This window comes from Tachyglossus aculeatus, chromosome 2 (genome assembly GCF_015852505.1).
Source record: "Tachyglossus aculeatus isolate mTacAcu1 chromosome 2, mTacAcu1.pri, whole genome shotgun sequence".
In the NCBI taxonomy this organism is placed as follows: Eukaryota; Metazoa; Chordata; class Mammalia; order Monotremata; family Tachyglossidae; genus Tachyglossus; species Tachyglossus aculeatus.
The window spans coordinates 92,156,818-92,165,036 of NC_052067.1; the positions used below are offsets into that span (position 1 = coordinate 92,156,818).

General features: G+C 48.2%; 1 non-coding gene across 1 annotated transcript; it reads left to right on the forward strand.

Annotated features, from left to right (window-relative positions):
* Positions 1-7,495: 7,495 nt before the first annotated feature.
* LOC119925014 lies at positions 7,496-7,633 on the forward strand. Its single transcript, XR_005449686.1, has one exon. It is a non-coding gene; the product is annotated as a small nucleolar RNA SNORA7 (small nucleolar RNA).
* Positions 7,634-8,219: the final 586 nt, after the last annotated feature.

Genomic DNA, 8,219 nt, shown 5'->3' on the forward strand with positions numbered 1-8,219 from the left:
GCTTTGGCACGGCTGTCCGGCACACCTGGGTTTTACTACAATGCCAACAGCTACGTTGTGACTTGCAGCAAAACACCCACTTGACACAGGGCAGTGAGCTGTGGACTGCAGCCAATCCTCAGGCTGCCGCTTACCTGAGCTCACTCGGATTATGTTCCTATCACCATGGCAGCCAAACCAGGCCTCCCCCAACTCCCCTCTCCTCCCCCTCCATGACACACATCCACCTCACCCCTGTCATTATTCCCGTCCACCCGGTGGCCCAGAGAGGGCCAAGAGGAGGAGGAGGGAGGATTTTGACAGATTTGGCTCCCGTCTATTGGGTCTGTTTCCCACCTTCAGCCTGCAGCAGTCCGGTGGGAGCCAAGTGGAGGCTGGCCTGCCAGAGGGAGGGTGGCTAGCGACAGTACTTAGGTGCACACCAAGGGGCTGCAGGTTGTCATTTCTAGACTGTGAGCCCGCTGTTGGGTAGGGACCATCTCTATATGTTGCCAACTTGTACTTCACAAGTGCTTAGCACAGTGCTCTGCACACAGTAAGCACTCAATAAATACGATTGAATGAATGAATTTCTCCCTTCACTGCATGAAGGAACACGCTCACAGCCCAGGGGTGGGGGAGTTCTGATCCCATGTGCTGGGAGCTGCAGCCAACCAACCTTCAGAAGAACCCTGTCCTCCCCAACAGGTCCCTGCTGCACCAACCACTGTGAGAACTGAGCCTAGGAAAGGAAAGGAAAAAGGAAAGGAGAAAGGAAAGGAAAGGAGACAAAAGGAAAGGGAATGGGCAGAAGGGAGCTGGGGAAGAGGGGAATGGGTGCAGGCCGTACAGGCTGCCGGGGGGCCTTGTTGTCCCAGGAAGTGGAGGTGGGTGAGGAGAACTGTACTCTGAGGGATAAGAGAGTTTTTAGATTCAGGTCTTTAGATTGTGAGCCACCGGGGGCAGGGATCATATCTACCAGCTGTATTATGCTCTTCCCAGGACTTAGTACAATGTTCTGCATGGAGTAGGTGCTCAGTACATACCTTGATTGGTTGAGAAGAGTTGGAAGACTTCTAAGGGACAACACAATTACTTTCCCCCGTTTCAAAGCCTTACTGAAGGCACATCTCCTCCAAGAGGCCTTCCCCAACTAAGCCCTCATTTCCTTTTCTTCCACTCCCTTCCACGTCACCTTGACACTTGGATTTGCCACCTTTATTTACCTCACCTTCAGCTTCACAGCCCTTAAGCCATATTCTTATTTTATTTATATTAATTTCTGTCTCCCCCTCTAGAATGCAAGCTCAATATGGGCAGGGAATGTGTCTGCCAACTCTGTTATGTTGTACTCTCTCAAGTGCTTAATACAACAATAAACAGTAACAATCCCTGCCCACAAAGAGTGTACAGTCTAGAGGCGGGGAGACAGACATCGATACAAATCAGTAACATTACAGATATATACACGAATGCTGTGGGGCTATGGGAGGCAGGAAATGAAAAGGAAGCTTAGTCAGGGAAGACCTCTTGGAGGAGATGTGTCTTCAATAAGGCTTTGAAAGAGGGGAGAGTCATTGAATGACAGATTTGAGGAGGGAGGGTGTTCCAGGCCAGAGGCAGGAAGTGGGCCAGGGGTTGATGGTGAAATAGATGAAATAGAAGTCCAGTGAGAAGGTTAGCACCAGAGGAGCGAAGTGTGAGGGCTGGGTTGTAGTAGGAGAGTAGTGAGGTGAGGTAGGAGGGGGAAAGGTGGTGGATTGCTTTCAGGCCAATAGTGAGGAGTTTTTGTTTGATATGGAGGTGGATAGGCAACCACTAGAGTATCTTGTGGAGTGGGGAAACAGAAAAACTGTCCTTATGACAAAGGATCCCAGGAACACAAACCCTCAGTCCCCATCAGCCTCTCATCTTTCTGGCCACCTCCGGGGTGGAGGTGGGGGTGGGGGACTTCCATAGTTAAACAAGCTGTGTTAGAAGCTCTTATGGTGATTGACCGAACATGTGTGTGTGTGTGATGGAGAGTCCGTTCCTGCAGGATTTTTGCCATGCAAAGCCAGCCCCTGACTGAACCCTGCCCAAGCAGAGCCCTTTACTAACCTTTTAACTGTACTTCCATCTCATCTATCTCACTGCCGATCTCTTGCCCACATCCTGTCTCTGGCCTGGAACACCCTCCCTCCTCATATCCAATGGACAATTAGTCTCCCTCACTTCAAAGCTTTTCTGAAGACACATCTCCTCCAAGAGGCCTTCCCTGATGAAGCCGTCCTTTCCTCTCTTCCCACTCCCTTCTGTGTCACCCTGACTTGCTCCCTTTATTCATTCCCCCTCCCAGCCCACAGCACTTATGTACATATCTGTAATTTACTGATATATATTAATGTCTGCCTCCCCCTATAGTCTGTAAGCTTGTCGCGGGCAGGGAATGTGTCTGTTTATTGTTGTACTTTAGGCTCCCAAGTGCTTAGTTCAGTGCTCTGCACCCAATAATTGCTCATTAAATATGATTGACTGACTGACTGGTGCCAGCAAATTCTTGCCCCCCGGACTTCGTAGCCCCTACATGGTTTAATGGCCTGGAGAGGATTCTCTCGACAAATACAATGGGCAAGACACAGCTGGAGTTTGGCCACAGTAAGTCATTTTCTTCCTGTGACCCAGTTCTGTTGCCGTCAGAGGGCTGGTCCCTTGTCATCTTTTCTGAACCAATCACATGAGGAAGTCAGCCCCTCATTCATCCTCAAGTATCTCTCCCTCCCAGGACTGTCAGGGTCCTTGGGTTACAGAGCCAACCTCTGAAAGGAAGGAGGTTTGGGTTAGGAAAGTTTTAGTCCATCACTTTTGCTGGTCTTTCTTGGGAAGAGCAGATTCACTCTTAAGATATGGGCTTCTGTCTGGGGTGGTATGGATTGGACACCCCAGGAGAAGCATTCTTGTGGGAAAAGGAGATTTTCTTCATCAATTGAAATCCAAGCCAGGAGTAGGGAGGTGGGTAGTTCATTTTCTACAACTAAGCTGGGCTTCTGAAGTAGCCAGCATAGTGGAAGCCAGTTTCTGGAAGTGGCTTGTCCTGGCAAGATGTAAGCAGACTCTAACTTATTGACCCCAAACAGCTGTGTTTTGGCTAGCACTAAATTAAAATGTTTCTTTATGGCACATCTTGGAGACCTAAGTGATGTGCAATAGGGACTTTATAGGCAGTAGAGACAGTAACTAGTTCTCCTCTACCTCCACCAGGAGCGGGAGGGGACTCGTCTTCCTTACTCCCAGCTGCGGTCTGGGCTGAACTGGCCCCTCAGGGGGCATCAGGAGAATATCAGTGGGTGAGTGTTCATGGGGGCTGTCGGGGAGCACGGCCACTGAAATTGACTCTGAGTGGCTTCTTTCTTGTTCAGAACTGGGAGCCAGGAGGAGATGACCGGTACTGGGTAATAAGGGTGCCCTTCCTCAACAACCCCTCCTCAAAACTGACCTATTGGATAGCCTACAGGCCTGGGTGTCAGAAGGACCTGGATTCTAATCCCAGCTCTTCCACTTGTCTGCTGTGTGACCTTGAACAAGTCACTTCACTTCTCTTTACCTCAGTTACCTCATCTTTAAAATGGGGATTAAGACTGTGAGGCCCATGTGGAACATAATAATAATAATAATAATAATAATAATAATAGTATTTGTTAAGCGCTTACTATGTGACAGGCACTGAACTAAGCACTGGGGTGGAGACAAGCAAATTGGGTTGGACAGAGTCCCTGTCCTACATGGGGCTCACAGTCTCGATCCCCATTTTGCAGATGAGCTAACTGAGGCACAGAGAAGTGAAGTGAGTTCCCCAAACTCACACAACAGGCAAGTGCCGGAAGTGGGATTAGAACCCATGACCTTCTGACTCCAAAAACGTCTACCCACCGTACCGTGTATGACCTGATTACCTACCCCAGCATTTAGTACACTGCCTGGCACTTAGTAAGCGCTTAACAAATATCATTTTAAAAAATCACCTCAAACCGCCTTCCTCAAATTCCTTCGCCCTCCAGTATTTATGCTGGAAAGTCCCCAGCATGAATTTTGCTCTCAGCCTGGCTCTGGGTGCTGGCCCCACCTGTCTCCTCCTCTCCTCACCCTAGTTCTAATCCCAGCTCCGCCACATGTCTGCTGTGTCACCTTGGGCAAGTCACTTAACCTCCCTGAGCCTCAATTACCTCATCTATAAAATGGGGATTAAGACTGTGAGCCCCACATGGGACAACCTGATCACCTTGTATCCCCCCCAGTGCTTAGAACAGTGCTTCACACATAGTAAGTGCTTAACAAATGCCATTATTATTATTATTATCCTCCTTATTCAGACAGAGGCAACAGCAGCTACAGTCCTGTTCGCAGGACCTTGGTCCAGCCTGCAGTGCAGAGAAGCACATGAAGTCCCCACCCTGGGCACACAGAGTACTGCCCGGCATCACAAAGTCCGGAATCTAGATCGTGTCCCCAGAGGGACTCGTAACCTCCCCCGCTTCCTCCACTTCCTTTGTGTTCCCTCTGAGCACCAGTGCTGCTTCCGTGTTGCGGAACCTAATAATAATAATAATTGGGGTATTTAGTGCTTGCTATGTGCCAGGCACCGTACTAAGCGCTGGGGTGGATACGTTGTACACAGTGCCTGTCCCACAAGTGGCTCACAGTCTTAATTCCCATTTAGCGGATGAGGTAACTGAGGAGCAGAGAAGTGAAGTGATTTTCCTGAGGTCAAGGGGCAGACAGGTGGTGGAGCAGGGTTTAGAACCCAAGTCCTCCTGACTCTGGGGATCGAGTTATATCCACTAGGTCACACTACGGGGGAAATAGGCCATGTTGAGGTGGGACTAGGCCAAGCTGAAAGAGTTAGCAGGAGTCAGGGCAGAGGGGAGCTCGGGGCTGAAAATGAAAGCAGCGCATATAAAGGAGGTCCATACTCATACTGGGCAGGGAGCGGACTGACTGAAAACTGAACTGCCTCGTGTGACATGTGACAGGAGCTTCCAGCCAGCAAGAGTCCAGGAGGGAAGAAGATAAGCCTGGTTGGCTTCTCTCCCCGGACAGCCCCACCCTTTGCTACCCAGAGACAGCCTGCCCCAGTCGGCATCAATACGGGATCGATTTCTCAGACCCAGAACGGGGGTCAAACAGAGCTCGGTGGAGACAGTACTAAGTGTTCATTCTGCCCATACAGCTGGGATTCTCCACTGTGCAGGGCTCAGAAACACAAATGCTCTCCCTCCACCACCGCTGCTGAAGCCCAGTGAACAATTTGGGGACAACTTTCTTGTGCAAAATGAAAAACACCTGTGTGTTGGATGGTGGAAGTTTAGAATTCTTCCGGTGGCCCTTAGACTCCCTTGTGGGCAGGGAACATATCTACCAAATCTATTGTATTCAATTGATAGATATTTATTGAACTATGTGCACAGCAATGTACAATAATAATAATAATGATGGTATTTATTAAGCGCTTACTATGTGCAAAGCACTGTTCTAAGCGCTGGGGAGGTTACAAGGTGATCACGTTGTCCCACATGGGGCTCACAGTCTCAATCTCCATTTTACAGATGAGGTAACTGAGGCACAGAGAAGTTAAGTGACTTGCCCAAAGTCACGCAGCTAAGTGGCGGAGCCGGGATTTGAACCAATGACCTCTGACTCCAAAGCCTGTGCTCTTTCCACCGAGCCACGCTGCTTCCCCAAAGACCTTGGGAGGATGCAACGAGCCCATAACGAGCTTACTGTCTAGAGGGGGAGACAGGCATTAATGTGAATACATATGTTATTTATAATCTATAATTTATAGAAGTATATTCTAGATTATAAATGTGTGGTGATGATTGTTATAATTGTATTATAAATACATAATATTGTACTGTACTCTCCCAACCACTCCTGCACACAGAAAACCCTTAATGAATACTCTTGATGAATTGGTTGACGGATGGCGCTACCCAGACAGAAAGATGACTGCCATGGAAGCAGCATGGCTTTATGAATAGAGCACAGGCCAGAAAGGCAGGGGTCAGGGGTTCTAAAAACGACTCCACTACTGTCTGCTGTGTGTCCTTGTGCAAGTCACTTCACTTCTCTGTGCCTCAGTTACCTCATCTGTAAAATGGGGATTAAGACTGTGAGTCCCACTTGGGGCAGGAACTGGGCCCAACCCGATTTGCTTGTATCCACCCCAGCGCTTAGTACAGTGCCTCACACACAGTAAACACTTAACAAATACCACATTATAATTATTAATTATTACTATCACAGTAAGCAGGCAGTGGGTTTCCCGGGCACTTTCCCTAGTGTCCATTAACTATCCTTCCCTGAGAGAGTCAGCTTGTTCTATTCCCTGAAGGCAGAAAGGTCAGAAAAGTGGGGTATCCTGAAGCAAATGCAGCAAAATCAAACTGGACCCAGACATTAGGAGTGACCCTCCCGGGGTTTGAGCCTCAACATCTGATTTGAGAGATAACTTACCTCCAAGTGTATCGCCAAGGTGTTTTTCGTTCCTGAAAAGTAGGATGCCAGGGAGAGACTTGAAAAGAAGCATTCATTCTTTTCAGAGAAAAACAGGGTTTGTCTAGGCACAAAGATTGAAATAGCTCTCTTTGGTGAATGTTAGCATTAAACATCTGTTCCCTCTCATTTTTGTAATTTAAAATAGAAAGCAATAGAGTACTGATGAACAATTTCTGGATGGCCAGTGAACACAACTTGTCAGCCAAAGCCCTTTTGATATTCCATCAAGATGAATACTTTGGGGAGGATAAATCACACCTGAGAAATCCTCCGGCAGCCCCAGTTCAGAGCAGAATATTCCTTCTGTTCCTGATTCTTTGGTCCCCAGAGAAGCACTGCAGGGGAGGGAAGGTAGGATGACTGGATTGTCCCTTGAATTAGACAGAAAAAGGAAGAGGGAGGTGGCTTCATCAGGCCTAGATTATTTTTTGTCTGGTATTCGTTAAGCGCTTTCTGTTTGCCGGCACTGTACTAAGCTCTAGGGCTGATCATGCTGGACACAGTCCTTGTCCCACATGGGACTCACAGTCTTAATCCCCATTTTACAGATGAGTGACCAGAGCACAGAGAAGTTAAGTGCCCAAAGTCATGATGCAGACAAGTGGGGAAGCTGAGATTAGAACCCAGTTCTTCCTGATTCCCGGGCCCAGGCTCCAACCACTAGGCCTTGCAAAATGTTACAGGATTATTTTGGTCACTTTCCAAGATGGAATAGGGGTCCATATTGTCTCCATCCAGCTTTATTTTGAGCAATGCAGATAAACCTTTTTGACCCTCCTCGAACCAGGGCCCAAGAACCGTCTCATCAGTCGATCAAACAATCAATGATACTTACTGAGTGCTTACTGTGCACAGAGCAATGTATGAAACGCTTAGGAGAGTACCATACAATGGAGTTGGGAGACATAATCTCTGCCAACATTGAGTTTGCAGTCTAAAGGAGGAAACCGACGATGAAATAAATGAGAGCTAGGGGAAATGGGCCCTCTCAGGATGGTACCTGGAGAGTTTCCAGTACTCTACCTGTCTTGGCTATGGGAGGGAGAGTCAAGCAGAGGCCTACCCATTCCATTTCTAGCATGGGCAGTGACTAGAGATTGGAAGGCAATCTGCTACAAGTCAAAACTCACCCATGTTGGGCAGTAGCAGCATGGGAGAGAGTCAAGGGCGGAGACTCAAGTTTACAGTGCAGAAGGCGGCAATGGTAAACCACTTTTGTATTTTTACCAAGAAAACTCTACGGAGCCACAACCAGAACAATTTCAGATGGAGAGTGGGGCATTCTGGGAGAGATTTGTCCGTGGTGTGGCTATGGGTTGGAAACGACTCAACGGCATAAGACAAGACGAGGGGAAATGGCAGAGTGTAAGGATTTGCAGGTACTCAAGTGCTGGGAGGCTGAGTGTGGTAGTAGTACAGTGCTAAGCGCTTAGTATAGTGCTCTGCACACAGTAAGCGCTCAATAAATACAATTGAATGAATGAATGAGTGTGGGGTGAAAATCAAGTGTTTAAAGGGTACAGATCTAAATGCACAGTCAATGCAGAATGGAGCGTGAGTAGGGAAACTGAGGGATTAATCAAGGTAGGCCTCTTGGAGGAGGAGTGATTTTAATAAGGATTTGAAGGCGGGGGGAGAGTGGTGAGAAGCAGCGTGGCACAGTGGAAAGAGCCCGGGTTTTGGAGTCAGAGGTAATGGGTTCAAAT